At 37.2% G+C, this 21,492-nt stretch overlaps 1 long non-coding RNA gene across 1 annotated transcript in view; it reads right to left on the minus strand.

Moving 5' to 3' along the window:
• Positions 1–19,712, minus strand: part of LOC120297221 — an 89,589-nt gene extending 69,877 nt beyond the window's left edge. The window contains exon 1 of the long non-coding RNA XR_005553735.1: positions 19,363–19,712. This is a non-coding gene — a long non-coding RNA (uncharacterized LOC120297221). The remainder of the gene's footprint in view (positions 1–19,362) is intronic.
• Between the last annotated feature and the right edge of the window lie 1,780 nt (positions 19,713–21,492).

Here is a 21,492-nt window from a genome sequence, read left to right on the forward strand (position 1 = left end):
AAATTATTTCTGGCCAAGTAAGTGCCTTGGCTTATGACTTATGACCATAATTCTGGGTTCAATTGTGGTTGTAAGTTGAGGATTATCTGTAATGCCCTGATTTAAAAATATCACTTCTAATCTAGACTCATTATCTGCATTACTGCCTTTTGATAATCTCAACAAGATATTAAGTCAGTGGTGGCGAACATATGGCACAGGTGCCAGAGGCAGCACTCAGAGCCCTCTCTGTGGGCACGCACGCCATCGCCCCAATCCTAGGCCTTCAGCTAGGTTTTATAAAACCTTTTCACTTTAGGCCTCTGCCGCTGTGTACAAAAAAAAAAAAGGTTCAATCAATCAGTCAATTTCAACTTCTCCCGGGAAAAAAAAAGGTCTTGCAAAGTTGGAATTGATAGATTGAACTTTTTAGTCCCACCCAGTCTGCTGTTACCACTGAAGCCACGCCCACCCAATGGGCCACACCCACCCAGCACCCGATGATGCATAAGTTGGTTTTGGGTTGCAGTTTGGGCACTCGGTCTCTAAAAGGTTCGCCATCACTGGATTAAGTTGTTAGAGAAGTGTCTGGCCTTGAAGTATTTTAGTTGGAAAGGCATGATCAAAATATCTCCCTCTACCATTTTCGAAATTTAAGGCACCCCAAAGAATATTAGTGACAGCTGTGCAGAAATAAACCTAAAAACAACAGAGCATTAACTTAATTTCTATTTTCCAGCAGCTTCAGAAGCCATGAGAGTTAAATTTCTTCATTCCCAAAGTAACACCTGATAGTTGGAAGGGGGAAAAGAAATGAATAAGGAGTTTTCCCAGTCCCGAGTAGTTTTGACTCTTAGTCTACTAAATTTATCAACATGCAGGACATAATGGAAGTTTGACAAATCTTAATAAAAGGGTAGGGCTTTGATCACATGATTGTGGACATCATATTGATTTATTTCCTTGCTATGAATACTTTTAATTATTTCCAATTCCTTATACCAGGCTTTTGGCCTATTTCTCTCTTGCCAGGTCCTATCATCATTGCAGTAGATATCACTTTGTTACAGAGAAATCTAATTAAATCAAATTTTACATTTGCTTTAGGCAAACAATTAAATGTCCCAGTATTTTATGGACTCAAATCACCATCTATTTTTCCTCTCTTGCCTTAAATAATGTCATTGGAAAGTGCATATTGATTAATCAGAACATTTCAATTTTTTTTTAAAAAAAAAATAGTCTTTTAAAATCTTGAGTGTTTTTGCAATTAAATTCTCTGAGAAAACATTATATTTTAGAGCCATTTCCTTTCTGAGGCATTGTGCCTTGAGTGATTCTTTCATTTTCTTAGCTCTCACCCACTACCCTGCTGCAAATGACACCCCTTGTTCTAGCAAAGGAAAATCTATATGAATGTGTAAGTCAGAGATCTGCCTGATTGTATACATTAGTGGGGGAAAAACAATCTCACCCTGTGAGATTTCCTTGTTCTCCTTTCTTGTATGTATCTCTTTAGCAGGCAGACTCCCCAGGATCTTGTAACTGTATCACTAGTGATGGAGGAAACAAAGTGTTTTGAACAGGCTACAACTGATTTCCAACATTAAAGAGATTGCTCTAAAAGGCAGATCTTGGGTTTTATCCGTGTAGATAATTAGTCAAATAAACTTTAAGCATGTCTTGTGTCTGGGTGCTATATTTGTTATAAAATTGTAAATAATTATTTCACTTAGTCATTCTATTTTACCAGCTTCCATTGAATATGTAAATATAACAAATATTTCACTAATCTTAAGGCACCTTTTAATTCTGTATCCAGGACCATATTATGCGAAAAGCTGGAAACTGTATTAATTGATTGGAGGGTTCTCCATTTAATTCATTCCCTATACCCCTATAAAACTCTTAAGATCTGTTGCAATATGCAAGGGTTTTTCTTGAAACCAGTTACAACTCAAAAGGGGGGAAAAGATGAATTATTTTGCCCTCCCATTCCAAAGATGCTTTTTTCAAGAGGCAACTGGACTTTTTTTGTTTTTTCCTTGAAGATGTTTTGCTTCTCATCCAAGAAGCTTCTTGAGTTTAGTTCAGAACTGAAGAAGCTTCTTGGATCAAAAGAGAAATGTCTTCAAACAAAAACAAAGGAAGTCCAGTTGCCTTTTGAAAAAGCAGCTTTGGGACAACCTTGACCACATGACTGATAATCTCCATAGACATTTGCCCCCCTTTTTTTCAATTTTTATTTCAATGGTATGGTGAGATGTCTAAACAATCCATATTTCCATTCCCCTAAACTAGGATCATAGCATTGCCTGCTGGTCTATATAAATGATGCTGTAGTTCTTTCCAGAACATCAATACATCTCAAAAGAGTTCTGAGCCATTTTGGTTCTATACTGTAACAATTATAATCAGAAAATAAATTCAGAAAACCAAGATTATAGCTTTTTCCACAATTTATAGAGCATAAATGGCCATAAAATAAAACAAGTGATTACCTTTAGCTTTAATTATTTAGGAGTAGTCATGCATGCCACTGACTCAAGGAAAGCCCACTGTCAACATGTTGCTGTTATTGGACAAAGATCTGCCAATGCCATTCTTAATTTTTTCCAATCCAAGGGAGGACATTATGTTCCAGTTGCACTTAAGCTCTTTCAAGCTAAGCTGGTACTCCAGCTCCTTTATGGGACTCCGGTTGGCCCCCTACTTTGCATTCCAGGTCTCTGCAGAGTACAATCTAAATTCACCAGATCAACTCTTCAGATACTTTGCACACACCTCCGAATGGAGCCAGGTATAATAAAAATTAAATTAAGAGTGTGTCTAGCTTCTAAAAACCTTCAGTTAAAGTCAACTTCTATCCTCAAGGCTTAGCACCATTAGTCTTTCAGGATAACTTCCAATCCACATGGATCAAGGCTGTGGAATTTAATCTTTAAATTTAGGCTACTCTTCCTCCACAAATCTTAAGATGGAACATGATCAGACAAAACAATTTCTGAAGCAAAGATTAAAAGATACAGAGAGGCAAGTGGATCTAGGGGAAACTCCAACCTTCCTGTCACCAATACTTAACAGATAGATTGTCACAGCTGCCAAGCTACACTATACAGCTAGAAAGACCCAGTCAAAAGAAAGCTTTCTCTCTTGCCAGATGCCATCTCTCTCCTCTGTAGTATACAAAAAAGCCCCATTGCCTGAAAGGTTCTACCCCTCTAATGCCAGGGCGGTAGAAACTACAGAACACATCCTTCTATGTTGCTCCCTTTATGGAAGACATCCAAACCAGATTCATATTTCCTCTAATCGGTAGGTATTGTGGTTTTTCAGATTTGGCCTATGCCGAGATGCTGCTTATAGACAATGTATCCCTTGTTACAGTGCATGTAGCTAGGTTTTGCACAGCATTGCAAAAGATCCATTGAATTCTGATGAGCCATTATCCTGCAATGCATCCCCTGTAACCATAATTCTTTTAGATTTTAAATACTAATACTTTTCTGATATCAATATATATTTTTACTTTGATTCAATTTCAGATATAATACTTAATATTAATTAGTGTTTATATTATAATTTAATATAAACTACATTCTGGATTTTATACATTAGGTACTGATTAAGTTATTTTACAAATGTATTTTAACTCTGACCCAAATTTTATTTGTCTATTTTTTTTTACTGGTCTTCAATCACATTAAATTAAATTGAATTAAAAGATAATTGTATTCCAAGTATATGAGTTTATTTTTGAGAAAGTATAATAGGGCAAAGAAATTTGATGTATTAGTAGGAATATATCTATGAAACATGAGATTATAGAAATGTTCATACTTCTATCTAGTATTTTGATTCATATATAACTAATGCCATTATGGCTAGTGGCTAGTAGTATCTAAAGTGGTTCAAATGTGGAACAAAATTATACAATGGATTATGGATACTGGAAGCACTATATAGCTGGATTCACCAAGTATTTATCTAATATATTTTTTTAAAAAAAGTTTTATTAGTTTTTATAGATAGAATGGGGTCAGGGTTGGGATTAGGGTTTAGGTTGGGGTTGGGGTCAGGGTTTGGGTTGGGTAACATTTTCAATATTTAACAAACAGCATATTGTCTGGGTACATATATTTAAATAAATATATTTTTATGGGGAGTGGCAAGGGAGGAGAGGTCAAGCTTGTAACTTGTAAACATTGACTGGGACTGGTCACAGAAAAAAGAGAAGGAGCACTGCAACATTGTGAGGTACAGAATGGTTTAATTTAAAAGTCACTGAGACGTCAAGGAGAATAGGAACAGATACCAAAGATCATTGATAGGCATAATCAATGGGGTCTCCCAACCTAAAATCTGACTGAAAAAATGCAAATAATTTACTTACTCCATGATCCTCTGAAGCTACAATCTGACCATCTTCTCAACAAAAGTCGTTCTCTACCTATATGATTTGCCCAATTATAGCATCTCCAGGATTGGTGTAACACTGCTTCCTTCAGTGAAGACTCAGATATCACCATATGGCTACTTCAGCAGTTCTAACTAACAAGGAGAGGTAAAAATCTAAAGGACAGGTAACCAGGTAAAGGACAGGTAACTAGATTAACAATCCCAAAAGATTCTGCACATTTCCAGGAGCCACAGGAATATATTTCTTCTAGATACAAGATGATTTCTCAATTGGCTCACAAGGACTCATCCAGTCGGAATCTAACTCTGAGCAGATCTCAGTGAAATCTTACAGGTACGTAAAATCTTTCTAACAGTGGCCTTAAAGATATTCCCATATCTATGTGGGTTTAACTACATGTTAAATTTACCACAGATAAGAAATAGCTAAGATTTTTTTTTAAAAAAAGATGCATAAGATGAATCATTATAAACAGACTTTTGACCCCCTCTCCCCAAAAAAATCCTTTAAAGTCCAATTATTAAGATAAGTCCTTGAGGGTACAACTTTGCTGCTTTTCCACCATAAAGTGTTATTACTTTAGGAATTCTTTTGGCTCGTGGGGTATTCCATAATATGTTTAGCATAATGGTTAATTCAGAGATTATATCAATGTTTTCCTCTACAAGTCTAAAATAAAACTGTAATTCTACTTGGATGAGTTCCAAAAACTATGTTTCTCTACTGGAGGATTTTAAATGGAATTAGACTATTGAAATCAAACTTCCCTATCAAATCTGGATTTCCGTTATATATTTTCCCTACTTTTGACGTAACACACTTCAAATAAAGCTTCTATTAACTGAGGCTGCAACCATGGATTAAATATTTATTCTGACATTATTGGACAGATAATATCAATTTCAAAGTTCAAATTTTAATAAGGATTACAAAGCATGGAAAGAAACAAGCTAATCAAGCCAAGTTTCATATTTCCTCCCTTTGTATAAAATGATAATTGAATTTAAAGCTATGCTTTGTCTCTTTAATATCTGCTAAATATGAATGAATTACTGAATATATTGTATATTTATTCTCAGACTCATTTGAAGGCAAATATTTACAAGGCTTTTCTTTTGTAATCTGATTTTAATATCTCAACTGAAAATAATTCAAAGCATATGACTTCAAATACCCTGTAGTTAAGAAGGCCAAAAATTAATTAACTGATTCTACCGTAGGTTTCTTGAAATTAATGGTGCCATTTGTTTTATTATTTTAAATTATTGTTCCTTTCATTACATTTCAATGCTTTGTATCCAAATTGTCCTAATTTTAATATCATTCTTATTGTCAACTCTACAACAAACCTGGCTGCAGCTATCTCGCTCATTCTAGGTTGCCACAAGAATGGGAGGGGGTGCAGAGGATTTCTACTAGTCTAAACATTTCGCTGTCCTGTGGGAACCAAGGTCATTTCTGTCAGTTAGGTGGGGGGGCATGGGCATTTGGTTAGAAAGCCCACCAAACTATTCTATTGGGAAGCGTAGCTGGTTGCATAGCAATGGGGTGGGAAGTTTAACTTTGTAATAATGTTTCTTTTTGAAGGGGATTTCAGACTTGGTTTTACTTTTGACCATGCTGATACTATGTAACCAATAAACATGTTCTTTGAGGAAATCTCTAGCCTCAGAGTTCTGATATGTTTGGTCTCATCTATCGGAACCATGATTTTAAACCAAGTCTCATTCAAAATGCTATTTTTCCTGGGGTGCTGAGCCCTAGCTGCCTACCCATCACTTTGGGAGGACAGTGAAGACTCAGCAAAGATTTCAATATGGAAAAGAGAGAGGAATCCACTGCTGGTCACAGCAGGGATTTGGCTGGTGGAGCGCAAGCAACTGCTCTGACCATTGAAGAAGAGTTGATGACAGGGGCCTGGCTAAGGAGCCAGATAATTCAACTGGAAAGTTAGTGCCGCGAGAAGGAACCATGATCCTGGTGGACCTCTATCAGGCAGAGGTGGCCCCTCAACACCAAAGCATCCCTAAGACTACTGAAGAGGAGCTTTTGTTAATTCCATTCCATGGACTCTTATCAGAAGAAGGGGAAGGGGTTGACTGGTCAGTTGAATAGCTGGAAGAGAAGTTCAATCGGCTGGAAGTCAGAGAAGTGGTTCCTCCAGTCCAGTGCAGGTGTTCAATTGGGACCTATCCATCACTTCCACCTCCCCGCTGGAGTCCCAGCCCCCTAGCTGGGGCCCATGCTACATCGTCCATCCCCATTCAGCAACAATCTCAAGTCCCTGATCCCAACCAAGCCCTCTGCAGCACCGCTGAGCCACGAGCCCAAGAGCCCCACAGAGGGGATTCCAGACAGTAATACAGCCACAGCATCAGAATTGGCAGGCTGCCCAGCAGCCAGTGTACCTGGCCCCTCAACACCTCAAGTCACCCCCTATCAAGCCCACATTCAATGAAGAAGTTATTTTTCTTCCTAAACCAAGTGTGGGCCCACTTCGATTGCTATGTTTACACCTACCCTGACTTGGAGAGGAAAGCAACTGAGTGGGTGACCAACTTGCATGATGAGGAAGTTCCAGAATTATGGGATGCTAACCTATTCATGGAGCAATTTAGGGCAAGGTTTGAGGATGAATCCCAAGCCCTGCAGGCGGAAAAAAAAGATCCACCATTTAAAACAAAGTGGTCATCCAACAAAGGAATATGTCCAGGAATTCCAAAGAGTCACTGGTCATTTGGGACAGTTGCCCAAGCGATTGCTGATCCACTACTTCAAGCAAGGACTGGACCGTGACCTACTCTAAACGTGCACCTACCAGGGAATTCCAAACCAACTCTGAGAGTGATACAACATAGTGGTGACCCTAGATATCAAGCTGGATTGACCCAAGAAACCAGCAGTCACAGGGTAGAAGCCAAGACAGGAACCAGAGAACTGCTGATTTAGTCAATATCCACAGTCTGCCTCTGTGGCCAGCACTCCCTGAGCATCTACCAGAGCTCCCATCAACTGCTTCAGATGTGGTCAGCAAGGCACTGAGCTGCAGAGTGCTTGACTCCTGCCCTCAAAATCAAGACTGCATCCACTCCAGCTGCCAAGTCGAGGAAACCACCACAAATGGGACAAGAGAAGTCTAATTGGGCCCAACAAGAGCAAGCTGTCAAAATCTCCTCTCCATCCCAGGGAGAAGCAAGAGTTCCAACTTATCACCTGCCCCTTCTGGCACCTTATAAGAGTGATGAGGATAGTGAAGATGATCCAATGGTAAGTCGACCCATCCCACCTTTTGCTAGTCCTGCCAAAATTATAGTGCCAAAGACAGGGATCCAGACTGACTTGATGTTCTAATAGACTCAAGCTGCAACCTCCCTACAGTACTTAAACTGGGAATTTGCACCAAACTGTTGCCCCTAGTGATGAAGTTTGAACAGGCAGATGGGTCCCTTATCGGAGCTACCCCTGTGACAAACGTAACCAAGCCATTATGTTTGGAGATGGGACAGCATTGGGAGGTCATCGGCTTTGTGGTGGTTCTTAAGATGAAAGAGACTGTGATTCTAGGATTGGCATGGCTAGATAAATGGCAACCAAACATATGGTGGGAGAACGATGGGAGAACTCTAAGATTGGTAACAGGACCCCTTGCACCCACCAACCTTAGCAAAATAAAGGGGGCTGCTGCAGTCGGAAGCCAGGGGGAATCACTTGAGATACTAAAGGCCACTGTAGAATGAATACCATGGATCCAACTTGTTCCCAAGGAGTATCGTGACTTGGTGGGAGGTTTTAGTGAGAAGGAATGTGACATACTTCTTCCTCACCAAGCCACCGATTGTGCAATTGAAATTCTACCAGGTGCCAAACTCCCAAAGTACAAGATGTATTCTATGATGCCTAGGGAGATGGAGGAACTGAGAGAATACATTGACAAGAATCTAGCCAGGGGCTTTATCCAGCCTGCAAAATCATGCGTGGCTGCCCCAGTGCTATTTAAGAAAAAGAAAGATGGGTCTTTGAGGCTTTGCATGGATTTTAAAGGGTTAAACACTGTCAGCATAGAAAATATGTACCCTTTCCCTCTGATGAAAGACATGCTGGTCCACCTGACTAAAGGAAAGATATTCACAAAACTGGACTTAAGAGAGACTTATTACCAGGTGCAAATTAAGGAGGGGGATGAATGGAAGATAGTCTTCAATTGTCCCCTGGGGAGTTTTCACTTCAAAGTAATGCCTTTTGGACTCCAAGGAGCCCTTGCTCTATTTATGTAACTAATAAACCAGGTGCTGAATAATCAACTTTACAAGGGAGTTTTGGTTTACCCTGACAATATCCTAATCTACACTGAGACCATGGAAAAGCATGTCAAGTTGGTACTTAAGATCCTTTTGAAAGCTAGCCTCTATGCCAAGCTTTCTAAATGAGAGTTTCATCAGATGCACCTCAATTACTTGGGCTACCAAATCTCTTGTGAAGGAGTGGAAATGGACCATGCCAAAGTCAGAGCAATGCTAGAGTGACAGCCTCCATGGACCCAAGTAGCTTCAAAGTTTTTGAGGGTTCACAAACTTCTTTCGACAATTCATCCCCTCTTTTGCAAAAATCGCTATGTCAATTACTGAATTGTCAAATACTGGAAAAGGGGAGGGAAAACCCCACCCTTGTCAACCTTTACAATGGATTATGGAATGCCAGGCAGCTTTTGAAGAAATAAAAAGACTGTTTTCAGCAGAACCTTAAACACTCCGACCCGGAGGAACCATTCGTCATTCAGGCCGATGCAAGTGATGTTGCTGTGGGTGCTGTCCTTCAATAGAGAAATAACAGGGGGGGAACCTACAACCTTGTGCCTATACCTCAAGAAAACTTTTGGACACAAGAGTAATGATGGGCTATTTGGGAGAAGGAGACATTTGTGGTGAGATGGGCTTTGCTAACTTGGCGCCATTTCCTGGAAAGGAGCAAAGTGCCCTTTGAAGTGTGGACTGATCACAAAAATGCACTAAAAACTGCTAGAAAACTGTCCCTTAAGCAAGTAAGATGGGTCCTGGGGGGAGGGGGATTCCTGGCAGATGCTCTGTCTAGAATGCCCCAATATAAAAGCTGCCGGGAGGAAATTATTAATTCCATCATTCCTCAACCACAATCAGCATCTCAAGTAACCACGAGAGGGCAAATGCAGGAAAATCTGACAAGCCTGATAGTCCACTAACTCAAAACCTCAATGAAGAACTAACCAGACCCCTGGTTCAGAGACAATAGATCGCTATTGACTATTCAAGATGGACTTGCCTGGAAGGGCTCAAAACTATACCTTCTGGCATCCCTCAGCATTCAAGTCCTTCAACGTAGTCATGATACAAACCCAGCCAGTCATTTTGGCTTTCTAAAAACTTTGCATTTGTTGCAGTGGCAGTTTTGGTGACCAAGCATGAAAAAAGACTTTGAAAGTTATGTGCAACCTATGCAGCTATGAAAAAGTGCCCTGGAAAACCTCCTAGTCTATTGCAACAAGTGGTTGATCCTTCCCAACCCTAGGAGGAGATAGCCATAGATTTTATTATGAAATTACCCGAAAGCAGGGGAAGCACAGTGAGCTGGACTGTCATTGATCTTTTTTCAAAGCAAGCTCATTTCATCACTTGTTTGAGACTCCCATATGCCCAAAAGCTAGCCAGGTTAATTTTAAAACACATCTATCGACTCCATAGAGCACCAAAAAGGATTATATCAGATAGGGGGGTTCAGTTTACTGCAAAATTCTGGAAGGAGTTTGTAAAACTAATTGGGCCTACTCAGGGGCTTTCATCTACTTTTCATCTGAGTACAAATGGATTGGCTGAACATAAGAACACAATGGTGGAACAGATGCTATGTTAATTACCAACAGACTAATTGGGTGGACCTCCTGCCTTTTGCTGAAGTGGTGTACAACAACACTGTACACAGTAGCACTGGACTTACTCCATTCAAAATAGCTACTGCTCGGGAGTTTGTCCCCATGCCCGAATACTCCCCAAAACCTCCTGCTTCACAGACCCTAGATCAGTGGGTGACCTCTTTGCAAACTCTTTGGACAAACATAAAAAAGGTTTAACCCAAGCTGCTAAGATGCATAAAGAACAGGCTGATGAGAAGCATTCTCCCTAGAAGCCATTTTAGTTGGAGGAGTTTACCTCTCTACTAAATATCTAAGACTAAAATTACCAAGAAGGAAATTGGGACCTAAGTTTCTTGTCCTTTCCCCATAGTCAGAATTATAAATCCTGTCACAGTTCAGTTAAAACTTCCATGGCTATTAGGGAAGGTTTATCCCATATTCCATTGCAGCTTGTTAAAACCAGACACAAAGTCATCCTTGAGGCCAATCCCTAAGAAACTGCCTGGTCCCGTTTTAGTAGAAAAAGAAACTCGCTATGAGATAAAACGCATTCTTGACTCTATATTACATAAGGGAAAATTACAATATTTGGTGCAATGGAAAGGTTAGCCCTTGCCAGAAGCTACCTGAGCGAAAAATATTGATGTGAAGGCAGACAGATTAATAAAAAATGACAAGCATCCTCAGAAGCCCAGGGGGAATTCCTAACCTGCACTTTTGTTTCCTTTACAGGACTTGTTTTCTTTCTAGGGGGTCTGACTGTCAACTCTACAATGAACTTGGCTTCAGCCATTTTGCTCGTTCTAGGTTGCCACAAGAATGGAAGGGTGCGGAGGATTTCTTCTAGTCTAAACATTTCACTGTCCCATGGGAACCAAGGTCATTTTTGTCAGTTAGGTGAGCATTTGGTTAGAAAGCCTGACAAACTATTCTATTGGGAAGCATAGGTGATTGCATAGCAATGGAGTGGGAAGTTTAATTTTGTAATAGTGTTTCTCTTTGAAGGGGATTTCAGACTTGGTTTCACTTTTGACTGTGCCAATACTGTGTAACCAATAAACATATTCTTTAAAAAATCTCTAGCCTCGGAGTTCTGATTTGTTTGGTCTTGTCTATCAGAACTATGACATTTATTTTACTAACGTAATACTGAATTTCCTGTTTTTCTGCACACATTCTAGCCTTTTAATTTAGAAAGAAAACTATGACATGTCTTTTGATTTATTTTAAAGGCTTTACCAGAATACCACAAAATGAATGTTAAGTGTTGCAGGACAAAACAACCCATCTTCTGAGATTCTCCAAAAAACAAAAAAAGGACTTGCACAATACATGATTATCCTACCTGGGCCATAAAATCCATTGAATCCATAGTTGGCAGCAAAAGATCAAATTTTTGTTACCTCTTTGTTTTATCCAGTGCAAATTTTCAGATCATAGTCATACTTGAGGGTTATCCCTTGCTGTGCTGCACCATAGTGGTAATATTCTGCAACCACTAGAGTTGCAGCTCTTGACAGAACCAGATTCAACTATCTAATTATCCACTTGCAAACCAAGGAACTTGTAGGGGATCTAGGAGTGGCAGCCTTCACTCCGGCAAAGTACTGGCTCAGCTTCATCTCAAGTTTTGTCTTTGTCCTGGTCATGCTTCTCTTTCTTCAGGGCATGCAGCTGAAGGAAGTTCCACCTAATGCATTATGATTGTGCTGTAAACAGGTAAAGTTGTGTCTCGCCGTCTGGCTTGATAGATATCTACCTCTGACCAAGGATAGCCTTCAGCATCTATAAGTGGCTCGCTCTTACTCCAATACCTTTTTGTTCCTACAGGCGTTTTATAGGCCCATTCACTTCTCAACATGGACTATGAACTCTACACTAAATTATTAGCTAACTGTTTATAAGTGATTACAAGTTACATTATTCATATGAATCAAGTTGGATTTATTCCAAATTATTAATAAATTTACCCCTTATTAGGAAATTCTTAAATATTACGAAAATTAATAAAATTATTAAATCTTCACTAACCATATGTTCTTTAGATATATTTAAAGCCTTTGACTTTCCCAAAGTACAATTTTTAAAAGAAATAACTAATTAAATTTTAGTTTGACACTGACTTCTGTAAGATGATTTAACACATCTACAGACCAACTAAATCTCAGATATCATAACATTTATGATTCAGATCCCATTACATTTTTAAGAGATACTAAGCAAATTTGTCCTCTATCACCATTATTCAACCTAACTTTAGAAGCATTAACAATATAAAAAGGGAGATAGGATGTATCTTTTGTATCTACTTGCAGGTGATATGATCTTAAGTCACTCAAATGCTTCTCATTCAGCTAGCTATATTAAGGAGTCAGAGGAATTTGCAGAGGTATCATGACTATCAGTTAATTTTCATAAATCATATCTGAGTTTTTTCATAAACCCCAAAAAACACAAAAGGAAATTTCCACAGTTTTAACGATACTAATAGAATATAAATCTTTAAAATATTAAGCTATGACTATAACTCAAAATATTAATAAAACCTTTGCAAATAATTATGTAATTATGTAAATACAAGGATTGTATATAGAGCTCAGAAGCAGGGAGGCTTGGGTAGGCCCAAGTTGTTAATACATTATCAAGCAACACAGTTAGGGCATGTGATTCCATTTATTAGGGTAGAGTCTTAAACAATGATTCATACTGAAACTATATTAATCTGAGGTACAGAACTGATGGGAAACTATTCAACCTGAGAAGACTTCAAGCTGTCACCAAGGTAAAGGAGACTGTGCTACAAGATCTCCTCTTTGCTGATGACTGTGCCCTTAATGCAAGATTGGAGCAGGAAATGCAAGCCAGCATGGACAAATTTGCAGCCGCTTGTGACAACTTTGGCCTCTTCATCAACACGAAGAAAACTGAAGTGATGTACCAGCCAATTCCAAAAGCCCAATATCAAGAGTCTACCATCACAGTAAAGGGACAAAAGCTGCAAGCAGTGGACCAATTTACGTATCTTGGTAGTACCCTCTCCCGTGCAGTGACAATTGACATCGAGGTCAACTGTAGAATTGCCAAGGCAAGTTCTGCATTTGGCAGATTGCGGACTAACATGTGGGACCGCCGTGGAATAAGTCTTGCTACCAAGCTTAAAGTTTACCAGGCAGCAGTGCTAACTACCCTGTTGTATGCTAGTGAAACCTGGACAGTGTACAGGAGGCACATTAGGCAACTGAACTACTTCCACATGACTTGCCTTCATAGAATTCTGAGGATCCGGTGGCAGGATAAGATACCAGACACAGATGTCCTCTCCAGAGCAGGCCTATCATCAGTTTACACTCTGTTGATGAAAGCCCAGATGCACTGGGCAGGCCATGTTGTAAGGATGTCAGATCATCGCATCCCTAAACAGCTCTTCTATGGTGAGTTGTCTCAAGGAAAGCGATCGCACGGGGGACAAAAGAAGTGATACAAAGACACGTTGAAAGCCTCTCTTAAGTCCCTGGATATTAACACCATCTCTTGGGAACTTCTGGCGTGTGATTGACCAACATGGCGCACCTTGGTGTACCAGGGTTGCCAGACATATGAACACAGAAGGACAATCTTGGCACAAGAGAAGTGAGCATTCCGCAAAGCCAGAGCTGTAAATGCAGAAGTAACAGTGTCTACATTTCTTTGTTCAGTATGTGGCAGAACATTCCATGCTAACATCGGCCTTATTAGCCACCTACAGACACATTGTTGATGGCCCATAACCCACAAGATGTCAAGGTCTTCATCGAAATCGATGGACGAACAACATATTAGAAACCAGATAAGTTTATAATCAATGTTTTTTCATCAAAAATATTTTCTAAAATGCAATAGATTGAACTTGTTTTTATTAAAACAATGCTTCAAATTTGGAAAAGTAGATGCACAATTTTCATAAAGGATATTTTTCCTTTAATTCTCCTAATAACAAATATATATCAAGAAGGCTATTATAGTTTGACTAAAATGAAATCTTTGAGAAAATATAATCTTTGTAGAATAAAATATTTCTATAGTAATAGGGAACCTTTCAATAAAGGTAAGACTGATAATGAAATATGTGGTAAGTTACCATAGCTCTTCTAATACCAACTTAAATTTCTTTTGAGTAATAGAAATATTAGAGATTTAGCAACAAGACCCTCTATCAATTTTCACAATTTAACACTTCATTATTTAGAATAATCAAAAGGAACAATTTCAAAAATGTATAGGTTATTATTGCAATTAGAAATTTTAGAAATTTATGAAATCAGAAATATTATTGCAATCAGATCCACCATATGATTTAAAGAAGCTTGGAATATTAATCTTGGTAATCCTGTACAAGAGACAAATTGGCAAAAGTTATGGGCAATGAGTGGATTCCCTTCAATTTCAATGTAAAAAATGCAGTGGAATATATACAGTAACAGTAATAGAGTTGAAAGGGACCTTGGAGGTCATCTAGTCCGACTCTCTGCTCTCACAGGAGACCTGTACTATTTCTGATAGATGAATTTCCAGTCTCTTCTTAAAAGTCTCCACTATTGCAGCATCTACAATTTCTGAAGACAGTTTGTTCCACTGGTTAATTGTTGTCACTGTTAGGATTTTTCTCCTTAGTTCTAGGTTGCTTCTCTCCTTGGTTAGTTTCCAACCATTGTTTCTTGTCATGCCTACAGGTGCTTTGGTAAGTTAGTTGGCCCTCTCTTCCTTGTAACAGCCTTAAAATATTGGAAGACTTCTATTATGTCACCCCAGTCCTTCTTTTCACTAGACTAGGTATACCCAGTTTTTTTAATCATTCTTCATGTTTTAGCTTCTAGGCCCCTAATCATTTTTGTTGTTCTTCTCTGAACTCTTTCCAAAGTCTTAACTTCTTTTTTGTATTAGGCTGACCAAAACTGGATGCAGTATTCTAAATGTGGTCTTACCAAGGCTTTGTAGAGTGGTACTAATATTTCACATGATCTTGATTCTATCCCTCTGTTAATGCAACCTAGGATTGCATTGGCTTTTTTGTTGCTGCCGCACACTGTTGGCTCATCTTTAAATGGTTATCCACTATGACTCCTAAATCCCCCTCACTATTACTACTATTGAGCCAGATTTCACCTAGTCTGTACCTGTACGTTTAATTTTTTTATGCCTAAGTGTAAGACTTTGCTTTTCTCTACGTTAAGTTTTTTTTTTTTTTTTGATAGGGACCAATGAACAAGTCTATCGAGATCCATCTTGAGCCTATCTTCTGGGATGGTCCTTGATTTTATCAAGCTGCCACGCATATATCAAATTTTTGACATTGAAGAAGATGTCAAAAAAAAAAACATTTTCTCATTTGTGGTGGTCATGCAATAAAGTTATACTCTTTTGGCATGAACATTTTGGAGAGATAAGAACCATCATTAATCAAAGAACTGAAAGGTGTCCAGAGTAAGGCTTATTGCATTTATTTATAGGACTAAATCATAAGCTTAAAAATAAAGAATATATTATTTGTTTAATTTTAGCAACCAAATTAATAACTGTGCAATATTGGAAAGTCTAGATAACTTAATAACTGAGTTGCAGATTAATAAGACACCTTCAGTTGCTAAATTAGAAAAAATGTGAAGTTAAAATAATGAGACATCAGAAGCAGGAACCACAATTTTATCAAATATTGATTGATTTTATAGTTTATCTCACTAACAATAGATTATAATCTGGTACACTTTATATGTATGGAAAAGTTTCATAGGTGTATTACCTGCATCTTTATTCACACTGCAGTAAATTTATTGATATTTTTAATATTTTTTTCTTTCTGAATTTTTTTCTATGTATCTTGGATTGATTTAAATGTAGATACCTGATTTTGTTTCATAAAACTATTTTTTTTAAATGAATGGATTTTCTCTAGAAGGAAAACACAGAATTGGAGAAATGATTCTAAGAATAAATTCACGGTTTGCAATGCTTCAAACTGAATTCCATGAGCTTTTTGGAAGTATGTAGAGATACAAATCCAGCAACATTTGGAAGTGGTTGCATCTGTCTGTATACCTTACATTTCCTTTTCTGGGCAGGATTTTTGACCCATTTCTGGAAGTGTCCCAGCCTACTTCCCACTCTTGAAGTGTTTACTCTAGATAAATGAATAGATAGAGAATAGACATTCCATTCTTTTTATTGTGATTTTTTTCTGTTGGAGAACAGCACACACCTATGAAATCATAGGTATGTGCTGTTCTCCAACAGAGAGAAGTTTATGATTTAGTTGCATAGTTACATAATTTCATTTAATAACTAAAAATGAAAAGCCAATGAGATGAAACATTCTGCTCATCCACAGTAGATAGATATGTTGATAAACTGGGACTTCCAGGGAAGAAATAATGAACTGAACACTGAGGTGGAATGAAGAGTTGACAGGTAGACAGGATCTTCCTAATTCCTCTCTGGACAAGGAAAGGACTTGAGATCACTCACAAGTGCTTCAGACAGTTGCTCCTTTTGAGAAGATTGCAAAACAGAGTCTTGGCAAGGTTTAGAGCTCTGGGAGACAGCAGAAAGCCATTCTTTCTCAAACTTCAACCCTTTTCTAAGGACATCAGATTTGTATACTTCCTTTTTTTAACCACTTTCAGAAATTGTTTGTTAACTGCTTTTCAACTTGGATTGACAAGTTCTGCAGAACCAAGTGAGTTTTTTTCAAACTTTAGTGAAATAAGTTTAAATACAAGTTTAAGCACTTTTTAAAAACTTTAACAGCAAGTTTTAGAACTTTGATTTTGGAAAGTTAAAAATGGAGTATTTGTCTAAATGGATTTGAAATAGAATTTTGGAATTAATTATAAAAAACCTTGCCATGAGGAAATGCTTTATTCTGAATTCTTTAAAAAAAAAGTATGAACTTTGAACACTGGACATATGAAGGAACTGGAAAAAAGATTACAATTAAAGAAGAAGAATACTTAAATTTTACTTACTAATACAGTAAGTATTAGTAATAAAAATACCTTAACACTATTTATTTATTTATTTATTTATTTATTTTAAGAGTATCTGCCTCTATAGGTAGATTGTGTTAAAAGACACTGTGGAAGATGAAAAAAGTTTTATAGGACAAAACTGAGACTGATCTGAAAGTGAATTTTAAAAAGACAGGCTACAAGAATGATATGGAAAAAGATGCTACACTACATATACAAATGAAACTAGCTGATAATTAAAAGAGAAATGCATAGAACAAACCAAAAACTTTCATATATTTTAAAAGAGATTTGTTTAATCTTTGAAAAATTTTGTGAAAAAGGACAAAAAAAAATAAAAAGAAATAAAACTTTAGGACATCATCTGAATAGACTTTAGATTAAGATTCTTAGAAGTAAAATGAAGGAATATAAAGTTGATTTATTTGATCAAAGTTAAAATAGACATGTTGAAATCTCTGGTACCCCATAATGGAATTTTGCTGATCGAGACTGAATGAGGAGTTGATTATAGATAAAGAATGGGTTTGGGGAAGAAAAGATTATTTGTTGTAATTTAAGAGAAGATTATAAGTTAGGAAAATTATTTATACTTGTGATGATGTGGAAGGCCATTTCTTCATATATTACTTTTCTTTTTCTTTACTAATTATTATTCTTACTTTCTTTGCTATTATTCTTTTTATTTTTTATTTTCTATTTTTCTTTTTGTTTATTTTTCTTAGTTTGTACTGAATTTTTACATTAATTGTAATTTTTAATAAAATTACTATAAAAAGCAGGATATACTGCTGAACTAATAATAAAATCTGGATACCAACATAGCTTTACTTGTTTCACTAAGGCATGAAGAAGTGCTATATACTATTCGATGTTAATTTGGATTAAGGAACTGAAAAAGCTTCTTGGATGAGAAGCAAAATATCTTCAAGGAAAACAAAGTTCAGTTGCCTTTTTAAAAAAGCACCTTTGGGACATCTATGACCTGGATTACTGAGAATATCCACAGACATTTGATTAAGGAAGTATTATTGAGTGAGAGCTATTTGAAAAGCATCAGCTTTTAAATAAGATTATTCACATCAGCATTTAACTGACATAAAAATGTAGAAATAACAGGACATGTTTTTTAAACAATTCCTTTGTATTATTCCCCATGTTATATTTATTTCAAAGGAATAATGGTAATAACAGTAATGTGACGCTATCTACCAACAACGCTCAGAGATGTATTGGCACAGTGATGGCATTTCCTCAGTCTCTGCTGCCACCTGGTGGTAGAACACTAGAGATGCATGCTGTGGATCCCTGCTGCTTGACTCAGCAAGGGGTGCAGAGTTTAAAATGAAGAGTCTTGAGCAATCAAGCATATTGATTCCCATTTTTCCCCTCCCAGATGGAGTCTGTTTCCTCATCACATGGAAAGCATACCTGCGTGGGCATGATTAATACCCCATGTACAGATCTACTCTCTTCAGAAGCCATAATCATATTTTAGACACATAGCTCTATGTGAAGTTCATAGGTCAAGGAAATAATTCTGATAAAGAAAAAGAAATCCATCTTGGATGAAAAATGATTTCATGACAGCATTTGCTGTGCTTAACAGAGTATTCAACATAATACAAATCTGGCTAAGAGCTGTCCAGTGACTACTATTATCCTTGTTCCTGGTAGACAATACTGGGAATATGTTATACCTTTAATTGTTGAAAGCTACCTCAGGTGTTAAAAGAAATAGGCAGGGTATAAATTCACTAACAAAATAACATGAAATAAAAATAGAACCACTTTTATGGCAAAGTTTACTTCTAATCATCTCCAGCGAGACATTTTTTGCCAATAAGTGTGCTGCAAGGGAGTGGAGTCAATATTCTAACCTTTCAAAAGTGATTGACCTACAATTCCAGACTGAATTGGAAACACAAGATATCTCCTTAGCAAGATCATGTCTATAGAAACATGCAATGTACCAGATCAGGAAATCTGAGAGAGCACGCTGATCTGATTTTTAGGCTGAAAACAATTCCATAAAATTATATCTGACCTGCTGTACTCAGATCATGTGCAGGACTTACCTCCCTCTCATGCTGGATTTCTCTGGATTTCCACCCCAGTAAATCCATCTTCATCTGCTTCCAAGTTGAACTTCTCATATATTATTTTCCATTACACTACTTGATTTGCAGAGTCGGTCATGTTTCTGTTAACTTCTGTTGTTTCAATTTGAGTTAACTTCAGTTTAGTGTTCCTATTATGTTATCTGCTTTGCTGCTGAACAGTTTTAAGCTCTTCTTAGCATGTTGGAGAGGCTGGTATGTTGACTATTTTTGCTCTTCTGGGCAGTTAATCCTAGATTAGAAAAGAATGTTTGGTGTCCTCCTGATAGCACATTCACTGGTACATAGGAAAGGACATTGCTCAAATGCCTTACCACTCCCTGATGTAAAACAAAGTGGGAATAGCCTCTACTTTCTACATCTTCTTTATGGAGAATGGTGATTTTGGAAGTCAAATCAAAACTTATTTTAAAATAAACTACAATGATCAGTACATATTTTATGGGCAGAATGATAAGTGTTTTGTCCTGTTTTTGTTGTGAAGAATTACAGTCTGGAATGGAAGGAAAAATGATTTGATCATGATTTAAAGGAGGTTTTGAGAGTTACAGAGCTTGGTGAAACTCTGATCAGAGAGAAAGAGATTATCAATGAATAATTCTACAACTGGTAGTCCTTTATGAAATTGTGATTCTGTCCACTAGTAATAATAGTTTTCCTTCAGATGGCTAGTTAGATTTCCTCTGCAACTCCAGAATCAGAAAAGACACTAAGGCCTGCCTTTGCCTGGTTTCTAATATTTTACACATCTTTTTACATGATTTTCAAGTTTGTTTTTTAATTATACCATTTGCTATTTTAAAATTTGATTCTCAGCATCCATTATTGTGCATTTATCTTTATTGGGTTTTTAGTTTTGTTTGAGCTCATTGTTCTCCAAACAAACATTTTCCATGCATTGATGACATTACCTAGCCTGTTAATGAAATATCTGCTGAAGAGCAACCAAGCTCAAACAAGAACCCAAAATTTCATTTCTGAGCTATGTATATTCAGTATAGATATATTAACATAAATAAATGCTTACAGAATAAATAAATGCTTAGAGAATAAATGCAGACAGTCAGGTTGACATATGCTGATGATGCATGTCTATTACAACACAGATGGATGGTTCTATGAAATCTGATGACTCAACATACAAAAAGGTGTGGTTCTTTTTAATGAACCTATGCCCAAGATTACATCTTGCTATCAAACACTGAATTTGAAAGGGAAAAGGAAAAGCAAAACCAACATGGACAGAATTCCCCAAAACCAACAAAAAATTGCACTGATTTGTGTACATGAAATCTTCTCAGTAACGCAGTGGCCTAGAGATGAAGATGCTCACCTCCCACTAAGAAGGTTAAGAGTTCAATCCTAGGCAGAGACAAATGTTTCTCTATCAGGGCACAAAGAGAAAATATCTGCTGTGAACTCTGCATAGGTGTCAGGAAGGGCATCCAGCCAATAAATGCTCAACTCCAGTCACCCCGACTCCACCCTGAAGCAAGAGAGTACATAAAAAGAAAATATATATACATAAAGCCTTTCCTTCCCAAATTCTACGTGTGATTTTGAGAAATTGATGTCAAAAATTAACATCACTATAATACACCCCCTTGATTCCTCACTACAATTTCTTTTGGCTTCTACTTATGGTTCCTTTACTTAGAATATGTTTTACATTCAGGATTCAGGAGAGTTTTCATGCAACTAATATGCAAATATTATGGAAATATCAATATTGGGAAGAATGAGTCACTTCGTTATTATACTGTATGGAAGGGGTTAGACAAATTGTGATTGCCATTAGGATATAATATTTTATATATTGATGTAAGAAAACAAGTCTGTTAGATAAAAAAATATACATTAATATATTCCTAGTTAGAATGGATATCATGATCACAGTGTCTAATACACTGTTCCAATTCAAAAGGTTTGTTGAAGTGGTTGCAATCACTGATGCAATGGAAATGTGTCTGTCAACATTTGTTTAATCCTTAGCATCTGGCAGTCAGTGATATCCAATATCCAAGATTTAATTCAAATATCATGGAGCATAGCCACTAAGAGTCTACAGCCCATGAATTTGTATAATAT

The sequence above is a fragment of the Crotalus tigris genome, unplaced genomic scaffold (assembly GCF_016545835.1).
Source record: "Crotalus tigris isolate CLP2741 ecotype Arizona unplaced genomic scaffold, ASM1654583v1 scf7180000023602.573895, whole genome shotgun sequence".
In the NCBI taxonomy this organism is placed as follows: Eukaryota; Metazoa; Chordata; class Lepidosauria; order Squamata; family Viperidae; genus Crotalus; species Crotalus tigris.